The 13,914-nt window shown below is 47.8% G+C and overlaps 1 non-coding gene and 1 pseudogene across 1 annotated transcript; one reads left to right on the top strand and one right to left on the bottom strand.

Moving 5' to 3' along the window:
* Window positions 1–7,631: 7,631 nt before the first annotated feature.
* Window positions 7,632–7,738, bottom strand: LOC116271760. Its single transcript, XR_004180514.1, has one exon. It is a non-coding gene; the product is annotated as a U6 spliceosomal RNA (small nuclear RNA).
* A 4,802-nt stretch (window positions 7,739–12,540) lies between these two features.
* LOC110741869 lies at window positions 12,541–13,305 on the top strand (annotated as a pseudogene).
* The last annotated feature ends 609 nt before the right edge of the window (window positions 13,306–13,914 follow it).

The following is a 13,914-nucleotide window of genomic DNA, read 5'->3' as shown; positions in this document are numbered from 1 at the left end:
TATTTATTTAGGGAGCCGTGGCTCACGCCTGTAATCCCACCACTTTGGGAGGTGAAGCGGGCGGATTATTTGAGGTCAGGAGGTCGAGACCAGCCCAGCCAACATGGTGAAACCCCGTCTCTACTAAAAATACAAAAATTACCCGGTGTGGTGGCACGTGCCTGTAATCCTAGCTACTGGAAGCCTGAGGCAGGAGAATCGCTTGAATCCCAGAGGCAGAGAAAGTCATTCGCCTTGAGGCCACACTTAGAGAGGATGCCACTTGCATGTCCACGTCCCAAGCCTCTAACCGCACCCACTCTGCTGCCTCCTCCCCAAATTCTCTGTTAGTGGCCGTTTGGGAGGTTAACAATGAATCATGATTCCTTACTCCATCTGACAGTGTTGAAATCCTCATTCTTTTCCCATCTCTAGCCTGTTCTGTGACATTTCAGGCTTTCACACTTGCTCAAAGATTGTAGTGGTAATGCCAGAAGCTTCCTGAGGCTGTGAGGCCGCAGGTAATTTACAACCTCTGTGAGACTCAGTCCTCGTATGTGTAAATGGGAATAATAATAAGTCATACCACCTTGAGTGTTGCAAGGGTTCAAATGAGATAGCATGGCCGGGCACAGTGGCTCACGCCTGTAATCCCACCACTTTGGGAGGTGAAGCAGGCAGATCACTTGAAGTCAGGAGTTCAAGACCAGCCTGGCCAACATGGCGAAACCCTGTTCCTACTGAAAATACAAAACCTAGGTGGGTGTGGCAGCACATGCCTATAATCCCAGCTACTCAGGAAGCTGAGGCAGAAGAATTGCTTGAACCCAGGAGACAGAGGTTGTGGAGAGCCGAGATCTCACCACTGCACTCCAGCCTGAGTAACAGAGCGAGACTCCATCTCAAAAAAAAAAAAAAAGTTATTTCTTTGTGCTTTAAAAATTTTTGTTCTTTCTCTCTTCTTTTGTTTCTAACAAAAATGTCTTTCAGAAGAAAGTCAAATACTACTACTACGATTGCTGTTATTGTTATTATTATTGAAGAACAAGCTGGATGCAGTGGCATGCACCTGTAGTCCCAGGTACTTGGGAGGCTAAAGCAGGAGGATGCCTTGAGACCAGGAGTTCAAGGCTGCAGTGAGCTATGCTCGTGCCCAAGATTAGCCACTGGACTCCGTCTGGGGCAACATAGTGAGAACTTGTCTTTAAAAACATGAAAATAGGCCAGACATGGCGGCTCACGCCTGTAATCCCAGCACTTTGAGAGGCCAAAATGGGCAGATCACAAGGTCAGGAGATGGAGACCATCCTGGCCAATATGGTGAAACCCCGTCTCTACCAAAAATACAAAAATTAGTTGGGCATGGTGGCGGGCGGCTGTAGTCCCAGCTACTTGGGAGGCTCAGGCAGGAGAATCGCTTGAACCTGGGAGTCAGAGGTTGCAGTGAGCCCAGATCGCACCACTGCACTCCAGCCTGGGCAACAGAGCGAGACTATGTATCAAAAACAAAAACAAAAACAAAAAAACAAAAAATTCCTTGGTTGCTAGAGTGGAGAGACAAGACAATAAACCTGGGCTTGGCCAGGTGCAGTGGCTCATGTCTGTAATCCCAGCAATTTGGGAGGCCGAGGCGGGCAGATCACTTGAGGTCAGGAGTTCAAAACCAGCCTGGCCAACATGGTAAAAGCCATCTCTACTAAAAATACTAAAATTAGCCGGGTGTGGTGGTGCATGCCTGTAATCCCAGATACTCGGGAGGCTGAGGCGGGAGAATCACTTGAACCTGGGAGGCAGAAGTTGCAGTGAGCTGAGATCACATCATTGCACTCCAGCCTGGGCAACAGAGCTAGACTCTGTATCACAAACAAACAAACAAAAAACCCCACAAAATTCCTTGGCTGCTAGAGCTTGCATTCTAGTGCTGAGAGACAAGACAATAAACTTGGGCTGTCAGCTGGAACTAAGTGTTGGGAGACAGCAAAAGCATCCTGTGAGTGACAGAGTGGACAGTACAGCCACTGGAAGGAAGGGACATCTGCACTGAGATCTGAAAGATAAGAAGGAGCCCAGGACACAATGTGGAAACATTCAAAGGAGGCGTGCAAAGCCCTGAGGCAACAGACAGAGAGGCTGCCTTCTCTGTTAGCTGTGCTCGCAGACACGGTTTTATCCCCACCAATCCAGGAGACCAGCTCACACTCCCATTTTCCTGATTTGGAAGCAGATAAGGGTAATGAGGTTTGCTGTGGTCCAAACCCCAGGCCTAAGCAAGAAATCTGAACTCAGATGTTTCTGATCCTGGTCTCCATCTCCTATCAGACACCATGGCTACTCCTGCACTCGGCTCTCTCCAACTAGACATTTCCTTCAAGGGGCAGTCATTTATTCTGAGCCTAGTGTTGGGCCCTGTGACGGGTGATACCAGGGACCCAGCGGCGACCAAGACAGTTCTGGCCCCGTTCTGCTGGGACTCAAAGTTCAGTGGGGAAGACAGATAGTGATGATACAGAGTGGGCAGGGCTGGGATGGGGAAGCTCGGAAGGGATGCTTGACCAGGCTTGGGGGACAGGGAGAGCTTCCTGGAGGAGGAGGCATCGGAGCTGGGATATGAAGGAGTTGGACCAATCCCAGGGAAAGAATATTCCAAACAAAGAGAATAGCACATGCAAAATCCCAGACTTCTGGCCGGGCGTGGTGGCTCATGCCTGTAATCCCAACACTTTGGGAGACTAAGGCAGGTGGATCGCTGGAGACCAGGAATTCCAGACCAGCCTGGCCAACATGGCAAAACCCTGTCTCTTCTAAAAAAAAAAAAAAAAAAAAAAATCCCAGACTTCAGAAGAGTCTGGAATATTTCAAAGCACAGATCGAACTGGGCCACCCCTACTCTCTGAACAGCCCCAGTGGCTTCTCTCAGGATAAAATCCAGTCTTCAGTTGGGCATTTGTCCACTTGGTGATTCATTTCTTCAGTCATTCAACAAACCACATCCACAGAACAGAAGGTTGAGAGACATCAAATAGAAGGAGACGGATGCTCGTGAGCCGACATGGGATCGTTGTGTTGACTCATCTGACGAATATTTATCAAACACTGAGAAAAACAGTTGAGGAGCCGGGCACAGTGGCTCACTCCTGGAATCCCAGCACTTTGGAAGGCTGAAGTGGGTGGATCTCTCAAGGCCAGGAATTCGAAACCAGCCTGGTCAACATGGTGAAACCTCATCTCAACTAAAAATACAAAAATTAGTGGGGCATGGTGGTACATACCGGTAATCCCAGCTACTTGAATGGCTGAGACAGGAGAATTGCTTGAACCTAAGAGGCAGAGGTTGCAGTGAACCAAGATCGCGCCACTGCACTCCAGCCTGGGCGACAAAGCATAAAAAGAAAAAAAGACAAAGAAAAACAGATGAGAAAAACATGAGCAAAACAGATGAAAATCCCTTCTCTGCTGGCACTGATATTCTAGCAGGGGGACACGGTCAATAAATACTAAACATAATATACAAGTAGGCTAAGTGGGTTATCTGGCTTGTAACTTATTGTCACAAAGCAGAAAGTGCTGTGGAGGGAAATATATGTGTATGTATGCATGCATTAGGAAAAGTGAGGAGTTAGATGAAAGAAAGATAAATTGCAATAATAAATCAGGCTGAGCTCAGTGGCTCACAATTGTAATTCGAACACTTTTGGAGGCCAAGACAGGAGGATCACTTGAGCTCTGGAGTTTGAGATTATAGTGAGCTGTGATCGTGCCACTGCCACACTCCAGCCTAGGGAACAGAGTGAGATCTTTTATCTAAAACAATAAAAATTAGGTGGTCACAAAAGTATAGAGGGAGGCCAGGCACAGTGGCGCACACACCTGTAATCCCAGCACTCTGGGAGGCTGAGACAGGAGGATTGCTTAAGCTCAAGAGTTCGAGGCTAGGCGCAGTGGCTCATGCCTGTAATCCCAGCACTTTGGGAAGCCAAAGTGGGTGGATCATTTGAGGTTAGGAGTTCGAGACCAGCCCAGTCAACATGGTGAAACCCCACCTCCACTAAAAACACAAAAATTAGTTGGGTGTGGTGGAGGGCACCTGTAATCCCAGCTACTCGGGAGGCTGAGGCAGGAGAATCGCTTGAACCCGGAGGACGGAGGTTGCAGTGAGCCGATATCGCACCACTACACCCCAGCCTGGATGACAGAGTGAGACTCCATCTCAAAAAAAACAAACAAAAAAAAAGTTCGAGACCAGCCTGGGCAACATTTCGAAAGCTCATCTCTACAAAAGAATACAAAATTAACCAGGCATGCTGACACACGTCTGTGGTCCTGGCTACTTAGGAGGATGAGGTGGGAAGATCACTTGAGACTGGAAAGTTGAGGCTGCAGTGAGCAGAGATCGCACCACTGCACTCTAGCCTGGGCGACAGAGGGACATCCTGTCTCCAAAAAAAAAAAAAAAAAAAATAGAGAGAGGGAAAGCAAGGTGCAAGAAAGTGTGTAGAATGGGGAAAAGCAAATGAGCATATAATAGCATCTGTTTTATTTGTTAATCTTTTTAATTTTTATTTTTTATTTTATTGTATTTATCGTATTTATTTATTTATTTATTTATTTATTTATTTTTGAGACACGGTCTTGCCCTGTCACCCAGGCTGGAGTACAATGGTGTGATCTCAGCTCACTGCAACCTCTGCCTCCTGGGTTCAAGTGATTCTCCTGCCTCAGCCTCCCGCATAGGTGGAACTACAGGCGTGCACCACCACATCCGGCTAATTTTTGTATTTTTAGTAGAGACGGGCTTTCACTATGTTGGCCAGGATGGTCTCGATCTCCTGACCTTGTGATCTGCCCAACTTGGCCTCCCAAAGTGCTGGGATTACAGGCGCGAGCCACCGCACCCGGCACATTTTTTATTTCTATTTATTTATTTTTTTGAAACTGAGTCTCGCTCTGTCTCCCAGGCTGGAGTGTAATGGCACGATCTCACCTCACTGCAACCTCCACTTCCTGGGTTCAAGTGATTTTTCCTGCCTCAGCCTCAAGAGTAGCTGGGATTACAGGCACCCGCCACCATGCCCAGCTAATTTTTTTGTATTTTTAGTAGAGATGGGGTTTCATCATGTTGGTCAGGCTGGTCACAAACTCCTAACCTCAGGTGATCCACCCGCCTCAGCCTCCCAAGTGCTGGGATTACAGGTGTGAGCCACCGCGCCCAGCCAGCAGCATCTCTTTTAAATGCATTGACTATTCAAGAATTTGCAGAAACTGCTAAAAAGGATTTGCTTTCAGGAAGGAAAGCTGTGACTTTCTGGTTCGGTGCCAGGACCCTGAAATCTGTCATCTTGAACTTGTATCTCACTTAGCAGCTGAATGGTTTGGGCAAGTCATTCAACTCTCCCGTCTCAGTTTGCTGGGCTGTACAGTGGGGATCACTGTAGCTTCTGCCTTGGAGATCATGGAGGGGTGAGCAGAGTTCACGTGTATGAAGTGCTTTGGTTGGTGCCCGACAAATCACAACCCCATGGTATTTTAAGTTATGATGACCGTTTGCAGATAAAGATTATAAAGAAAGGAAAAGAAATATTTATTCTAGGCTGGGTGCGGTAGCTCACACCTGTAATCCCACCACTTTGGGAGGTCAAGGCAGGTGCATAGTTTAAGTCCAGGAGTTTGAGACCAGCATGGGCAATATGACAAAACCCTGTCTCTACCCACCAGAATATAAAAACTAGCCAGGCGTGGTGACACAGCCCTGTAGTCCCAGCTATTCTGGAGCCTGAAGTGAGAAGATCGCCTGAGCCTAGGAGGTGGAGGTTGCGGTGAGCTGAGATCGTGCCACTGCACTCCAGCCTGGGAGACAGAGTCAGACCCCATCTCCAAAAAAATAAAAGAGAACGGATCTCTTCCAGTGCTTACCCCGGAGCACAGATTCACAAGCTGGGAGCTTTTCCCCTGAGGACCCAGGGACCACTGGGTAAAGGGAGGCCTGAGAGGCCCCTGAGGGCCCCAGCAGCTGGTGACGTGGCTGGGGTGTGGAAGCTCTGGCAGCCCTCCAGGTCATCAGTACCCTGGGGTTTGGAGAAGTGGCCCAGGCCAGTTGGGCAACTTGAGCACAGGCCAGGCTCAGCCTAGTCACTGACCACCCACTCTAGGGCTAGAGGTGCCAGACAGGGGGAAGCTGGAGGGAGGAGGCTCCAGGACTCAGGAGACCCCAGAATCCTAGACCCTTCAGGGAATGTGGGGTGGGTCCAAGCCAAGAGGGCAGGGTTTGAGGGTTTGGACGATGTTGTCTGGAGCGCCTCACCCCCTGCCCTCCCCTTCTTAGAGAGGAAAATATACCAGCTGGTGTCAGTGGGCTTTGCTCCCACTAAGCCAAACCTCCTACCCAGATTCCGATTTCATCATTGGAAAAAAAAAAAAAAAAAAAAGACCTGGGGCTCCAGGAAGGGGGTGAGAGAGGCCAGGAGGAGGCTGGATGGAGCAGTGGGGAATCTGGACCCCACAGAGCAGAGAGGCCCTTTCTGGCCTCAGTTTACCACCTAGGAAATGGCTTTGGGTCTTGTCTTGTATTGTCTTGTCTTTTTTCTCTTTTCTTTTCTTTTTCCCTTCCCTTCCCTTCCCTTCCCCTCCCTCTCCCTCCCCCTCCCTCCCCCTCCCTCTCCCTCCCCTCCCCTCCCCTCCCTTCCTTGAAACAGAGCTTTGCTCTCTTGCCCAGCCAGGAGTTCAGTGGTGCAATCATAGCTCATTGCAGCCTCAAACTCCTGGGTTCTGGCTATCCTCCTGCTTCAGCCTCCTGAGTAGCTAGGACTATAGGCACACGCAACCATGCCTGGCTAATTTCTTAAATTTTTTTGTAGACCTGGGATTTTGTTATGTTGCACAGGCTTGTCTGGAATGCCTGGCCTCAATAGATCCTCCCACCCTGAACTCCCGAAATGCTGGAATTACAGGAGTGAGCCTCCGCACCTGGCAAGGTGCTGTTTTGAATGGTATGCCCCTGGGAAGCCTGGTGTTGAATAACTCCACACCTTCAGCCTCATCCTCAAAAAAACAGGACCTGGGTAAAGTCCTCCCAGAGCTGAAGAGCCCCGGCATTTTGGGGGCGGGAGGGGGAGGGCAAAGGGGCTCCAGTGAGGAACCCACCTGAGGCTCCAGTGAGGCCTAGGCCCATGAAACCGAGGAGGCCAATCCCGTCCTGATAGAGACAAGGCAACCAAGTCTCCAAGTCCCACAGCCAATGAATGGAACAGCCCCCGTCCTGATAGAGACAAGGCAACCAAGTCTCCAAGTCCCACAGCCAATGAATGGAACAGCCAGGGGAGAAGCCAGGACCTGGGAAGGCTTTATGCTTCCAACCACCAAAGCCCTGCGGTGGGGCCCTCACACGGCCTGAGAAAATCAGCAACACACATTCCACACAACTGCTTTTTTCCAAGGGCCAATTTATGGTGATGATTATTATTTTGAGATGGATTCTCACTCTGTCACCCAGGCTGGAGTGCAGTGGCGCAATCTCGGCTCACTGCAACCTCTGCCTCCCAGGTTCAAGCAATTCTTGTGTCTCAGCCTCCCAAGTAACTGGGATTACAGGCATACACCAATCATGCCTGGCTAGTTTTTGTGTATATATGTGTGTGTGTGTGTATATATATATATTTTTTAATATGGAATGCTTCATGAATTTGCGTGTCATCCTTGTGCAGGGGTCATGCTACTCTTCTCTGTGTCATTCCAATTTTAGTATATGTGCTGCCGAAGTGCGCACGATTTTTGTATTTTTTGTAGAGATAGGGTCTCTCCATGTTGGCCAAGCTGGTCTCAAGCTCCTGACCTCAAATGGTCCACCCGCCTCAGCCTCCCAAAGTGCTGGGATTGCAGGTATGAGCCACCGCCCCCGGCCCAAGTGCCAATTAAAAAACAAAAAACTTTACTATTATTTTTATTTAAGGAACAAGGTCTCACTCTGTCGCCCAGACTGGAGTGTGGTGGTGAGATCATAGCTCACTGCAGCCTCTAACTCCTGAGCTCTAGTCATCCTCCCATCTCAGCGTCCTGAGTAGCTGGGAGTACAGGTGTGCACCACCAATACATATAGATAGATGATAGGTAGGTAGATAGATGGATAGATAGATAGATAGATAGATAGATAGATAGGTAGATAGATAGATAAATAGATTTGTTTGTTTGTGATGGAGTCTTGCTCTGTCACCCAGGCTGGAGTGCAGTGGTGCCATCTCGGCTCACGGCAACCTCCACTTCCCAGGTTCAAGCGATTCTCCTGCCTCAGCCTCTTGAGCAGCTGGGACTACAGGCACATGCCACCACACCCGGCTAATTTTTGTATTTTTAGTAGAGACAGGGCTTCACCAGAAAAAAAAAAAAACTTCTTTTTTTTTTTTTTTTCTTTTTTGAGACGGAGTCTCTCTCTGTCGCCCAGGCTGGAGTGCAGTGGCACGATCTCAGCTCACTGCAAGCTCCACCTCCTGGGTTCACACCATTCTCCTGCCTCAGCCTCCCAAGTAGCTGGGACTACAGGCGCCCGCCACCATGCTTGGCTACTTTTTTGCCTTTTTAGTAGAGACGGGGTTTCACCGTGTTAGCCAGGGTGGTCTTGATCTCCTGACCTCGTGATCCGCCCGCCTCAGTTTCTCAAAGTGCTGGGACTAGAGGTGTGAGCCATAGCGCCCGGACAAAACTTATTTGCTTTATATTTTCGCTTTCCCCTGGACCTGCCAGCCTGATTCCTTTTCCCTAATTAGGAGTCCACAACTAATGCTTATTGAACATTTACTATAGCCCAGAGGTACAGCTTCTCAGCAAACCAATGGGTCCTATTAGTATCCTCATTTTATAGCTGAGTAAACAGAGGTACAGACAAGTGGTGTGACTTGGCCAAGGTCTCACAGCTTAATTGATAGAGCCACATATTTTGCTTTCTCTTTTTTATTATTATTTAAAATTTTTATTTTATTTTATTTTTTTAGAGACAAGATCTTGTTCTGCCGCCCAGGCTGGGATGAAGTGGCATGATCACAGTTCACTGCAACCTTGAACTCCTGGGCTCAAGCAATTCTCCCGCCTCGGCCTCCTGAGTAGCTGTAATCCCAGCACTTTGGGAGGCTAAAGAGGGTGGATTGCTTGAGCCCAGCATTTTGAGAACAGCCGGGGCAACATGACGAAACCCCATCTCTACAAAAAATATAGTAACTGTATACCAGCTACTCGGGAGGCTGAGCCTGGGAGGTCAATGCTGTAGTGAGCTGTGATCGCAACACTATACTTCAGCCTAGGTGCAGGAGTGAGACCCTGTCTCAAAACACACACACACACACACACACACACAGCCTGACAGAGGCATGCACTATTGAAGGTGCTAACATGGAAGAGAACAACAGTGAAAGGCCAGGCGCTGGGCCTCATGGTAGCACTCAAACTCCGGGAGCCAGCCATGCCTGAAGCCAGCCCATCGATTCCTGATGTCGCTGAAGAGTTACAATCAGGTTTTCAGCCACTCGAAACAGAAAGAGACCAAACTTACCCAGGGGAGGGACGAATGGATTCAGCCTGCTGATATGGCAGTGGGAAGTAGGGTTCATGGAAAGGGGAAAGGTGGGACCGTGCAAGAGTGAGTAGGAACACGACCCATTCCAGGGGACAGACAGCCGATCATCGGGGTGGCTGTCATGCAAAATTTATAAGGGGTCATGGTGAGGTCATGGTGCCACCTTTCAGTTGCAAGAGAAAGGGAGAAGCCGTGACTATTGTGAAAGAAAAATAGAATCTCAGGACCCCAAATTCACTAGGCCAAAGGGAAAGTTAAGCTGGGAAACTGAGGCATCAGTCCTGTCTTCCTTTTGTTCCCAGATTGCTGTAATTTTCCAACCCCGTATCATAGCTTAATTAATTAATTATTTTTTTTTTTGAGACAGAGTCTTGCTCTGTTGCCCAGGCTAGAGTGCAGTGGCACGATCTTGGCTCACTGCAACCTCCGCCTCTCGGATTCAAGCGATTCTCCTGCCTCAGCCTCCCAAGTAGCTGGGACTACAGGCACGTGCCACCACACCCCGCTAATTTTTTGTATTTTTAGTAGAGACGGAGTTTCACTGTGTTAGCCACGATGGTCTCAATCTCCTGACCTTGTAATTCACCCACCTCGGCCTCCCAAAGTGCTAAGATTACAGGCGTGAGCCACCACGCCTGCCCATTTAAAAATTTAATTTACTTTATTATTTTTTTTAGATGGAGTCTCATTCTGTTGCCCAGGCTGGAGTACAGTGGTGAGATCTCAGCTCACCACAATCTCCACCTCCTGAGTTCATGAGATTCTTGAGCCTCAGCCTCCCTAGTAGCTGAGATTACAGGTGCCTGCCACCACACCCAGTTAATTTTTATATTTTTAGTAGAGATGGGATTTCGCCATGTTGGTCAGGCTGTTCTTGAACTCCTGACCTCAGGTGATCCACCCGCCTCTGCCTCCCAAAGTGCTGGGATTACAGGTGTGAGCCACCGCGCCCAGCCAACACCGGATTATATCATGAAGGGAGAATCCAAAGGCTTCACGAAGGATCGGTGAGGACCACTGAAGGGTCTAAGCAGCAGAGTGACACAATCAAGTTTGTGTTGTTAGAAGCTTCTGCACTCTGACACATTTGCTGGTGGGTGTGGAAGTTGGTACAGCCTCCCTGGAAAGTCATTAGGCAAAAGGCCTTAATCTTAGATCCTCCCACACCCTTTGACACAGCAGTTCTTCTCTGAGGGATTTATTCCACGGCTATTGTCTTGCATGCGAAAAATCACCACAGCCCTGCTTGCAGTAGCAAAAGACTAGAAGCAAACTAAGTACATATCAGGAAGAAACTAGCAAAATATGTTATGGCCCATTCATGTTATGGAACACTAGGCAGCTGTAGAAAAGAGTGAGCCACATCTACAGGCATCGTACTGGCATGCCAGTAAATATTTGACCAGGCCGGGCATGATGTACTTGCAGCATTTTGGGGGGCCGAGGTGGGAGGATGGCTTGAGCCCAGGAGTTTGAGACCAGCCTGGGCAACATAGCAAGACTCCTGTCTCTACAAAAAATACAAAAATTTGGCTGGGTGTGGTGGCTCACGCCTGTCATCCCAACACTTTGGGAGGCCGAGGTGGGCAGATCACCTGAGGCCAGGAGTTCAAGACCAGCCTGGCCAATGTGGCAAAACGCTGTCTCTAGTAAAAATATAAAACTTAGCCAGGTGTGGTGGTACGTGCCTGTAATCTGAGCTGTTTGGGAGGCTGCAGCATGAAAATCGCTTGCATCCAAGAGGTGAAGGTTGCAGTGAGCCGAGATCACACCATTGCACTTCAACCTGGGTGACAGAGCTAGACTCTGTCTCAAAGAAAATACAAAAATTAGCTGGGTGTGGTGGCACATGCCTATAGTCTCAGCTACTCAGGAGGCTGAAGTGAGAGGATCGCTTGAGCCCAGGAGGTCAAGGTTGCAGTAAACTCTGATTGCACCACTGCACTCCAGCCTGAGTAACAGAGCAAAACCATCCATATATATATATGATATACATATAATATATATAGCTTGTAATATACACTATAATATATATATTATATTATATGTAATAACTACTATATTATATATAATATATTATATATAATACTACCTATATATATATAATATATTATATATACTCATAATACCTATAATATATATAGCTTCTGTATATATAATATACAATATATAACATATATTATATATAATATACCTATAATATATATAACATATTATATATAATATAATATATAACATATTATATATAATATACCTATAATATATACATATTATATTATATAATATACCTATAATATATAAAATATATTATATATAATATACCTATAATATATAAAATATATTATATATAATATACCTATAATATATAAAATATATATTTTATATATATCATATATAATTTTTGAGAGGTGGAGTCTTGCTCTGTTGCCCAGGCTCTACATTGCCCAGGCAGTGCAGTGGCACAATCACCGACTCACTTTGTGGCTCTGCACCTCCGGGTTCCACTTGGATTCTCCTGCCTCAGCCTCCTGAGTAGCCGGGACCAGTGCATACCCTTCCCGGCTAATTTTTGTATTTTTAGTAGAGATGGGGTTTCACCATGTTAGCCAGGATGGTCTCAATCTCCTGACCTTGTGATCTGCCCACTTTGGCCTCCCGAAGGGCTGAGATTACAGGCATGAGCCACTGAGCCCAGCCAATTTACTCTTAAGGAAAAAGGTGCATCAGCCTAGGCAATATAATGCGATACTGTCTGCAAAAAAAAATTTTTTTTTTTCTTGAGACAGAGTCTCATTCTGTCTCCAGGCTGGAGTGCAGTGGTGCAATGTTGGCTCACTGAAACCTCCGCCTGCTCGGTTCAAGCTATTCTTCTGCCTCAACCTCCGGAGTAGCTGGGATTACAGGCATGCACCACCACGCCCAGCTAATTTTTGTATTTTTTTTTTTAGTAGAAATGGGGTTTCACCAAGTTGGCCAGCATGGTCTCGATCTCTTGACCTTGTGATCCGCCCACCTCTGCCTCCCAAAGTGCTGGGATTACAGGCGTGAGCCACCGCACCGGCAAAAGTTTTTAATAAATTATCCAGGTGTCATGGACTTTAGCCTCAAGTGCATGGCCGCTGCCATTGACTGTGTGGGCCAGACCATGGAGCATATGCGCTCAAGCGTGGAGCACATTCACCCTGCCATTGAACGCATGGGCCTGAACATAGAGCATATGGTGCTTGCAGGCATGGAGGCTGGCTTGGGGCACATGGGCCCCATGACGGATCACATGGTCACTGGCCTAGAGCACATGGGCGCCAAGAGCCTCGCGTGCATGGGTCTGGCCATGGGTGGTAGTGGCAATGCCAGCTTTGACTGTGCCATCAATATGGAGTGTAACAACTTTGGAAGCTTTGCAGGTTCCTTTGGCAGAGCAGGAGACCATGCTCCTGGGAGTGGCCAGGAAGGCATACCAGATATTTGTAAGAAATCTCCCATTCAGTTTTACATGGAAGATGCTGAAGGACAAATTCAACGAGTGTGGCCACGTGCTTCACACTGACATCAAAATGGAGAACCGGAAGTCCAAGGGGTGCAGTGTGGTTAAGTTCGGATAGCCAGAGGTGGCTGAGAGAGTCCGCCAGATGATGAACGGCATGAAGCTGAGTGGCCAAGATTGATGTTCGAATAAATAGAAATGCTTAAGCAGTTGCCTTTTTAAAACATCAATACCAGACCTCTGAATTTGTATTGTTTTTTTTTTTTGAGACAGGATTTCGCTCTTGTTGCCCAGGCTGGACTGCAATGGTGCAATCTCAGCGCTCCGCAACCTCCGCCTCCCGGGTTCAAGCGCTACTCCTGCCTCAGCCTCCTGAGTAGCTGGGATTACAGGTATGCTACCATGCCTGGCTAATTTTGTATTTTTAGTAGAGACAGAGTTTCTCCGTGTTGGTCAGGCTGGTCTTGAACTCCTGACCTCAGGTGATCCGCCCGCCTCGGTCTCCCAAAATGCTGGGATTACAGGAATGAGCCACTGCACCCGGCCCTCTTGCTAACCATTTTATTTTTTCCTTCTTTTTGTTCAGACACGGTCTCACTCTGTTGCCCAGGCTGGAGTATAGTGGTGCAATCTCAGCTTATTGCAACCTCTGCCTCCTAGGTTCAAGCAATTCTTGTGCCTCAGCCTCCCAAGTAGCTGGGACCACAGGCATGTGCCCCCACACCTGGCTAATTTTTGCATTTTTAGTAGAGATGGGGTTTCACCATGTTGACCAAGCTGGTCTCAAACTCCCACATTTCAGTGAATCCACCACCTGGCCTCCCAAGTGCTGGATTACAGGCGTGAGCACACACCAGCTTTTTTTTTTTTTTTTTGGAAACAGGAGTCTTTGCTC

This window comes from Papio anubis, chromosome 20 (assembly GCF_008728515.1).
Source record: "Papio anubis isolate 15944 chromosome 20, Panubis1.0, whole genome shotgun sequence".
Classification (NCBI taxonomy): Eukaryota; Metazoa; Chordata; class Mammalia; order Primates; family Cercopithecidae; genus Papio; species Papio anubis.
This window is presented reverse-complemented; position numbering and strand designations above follow the sequence as displayed.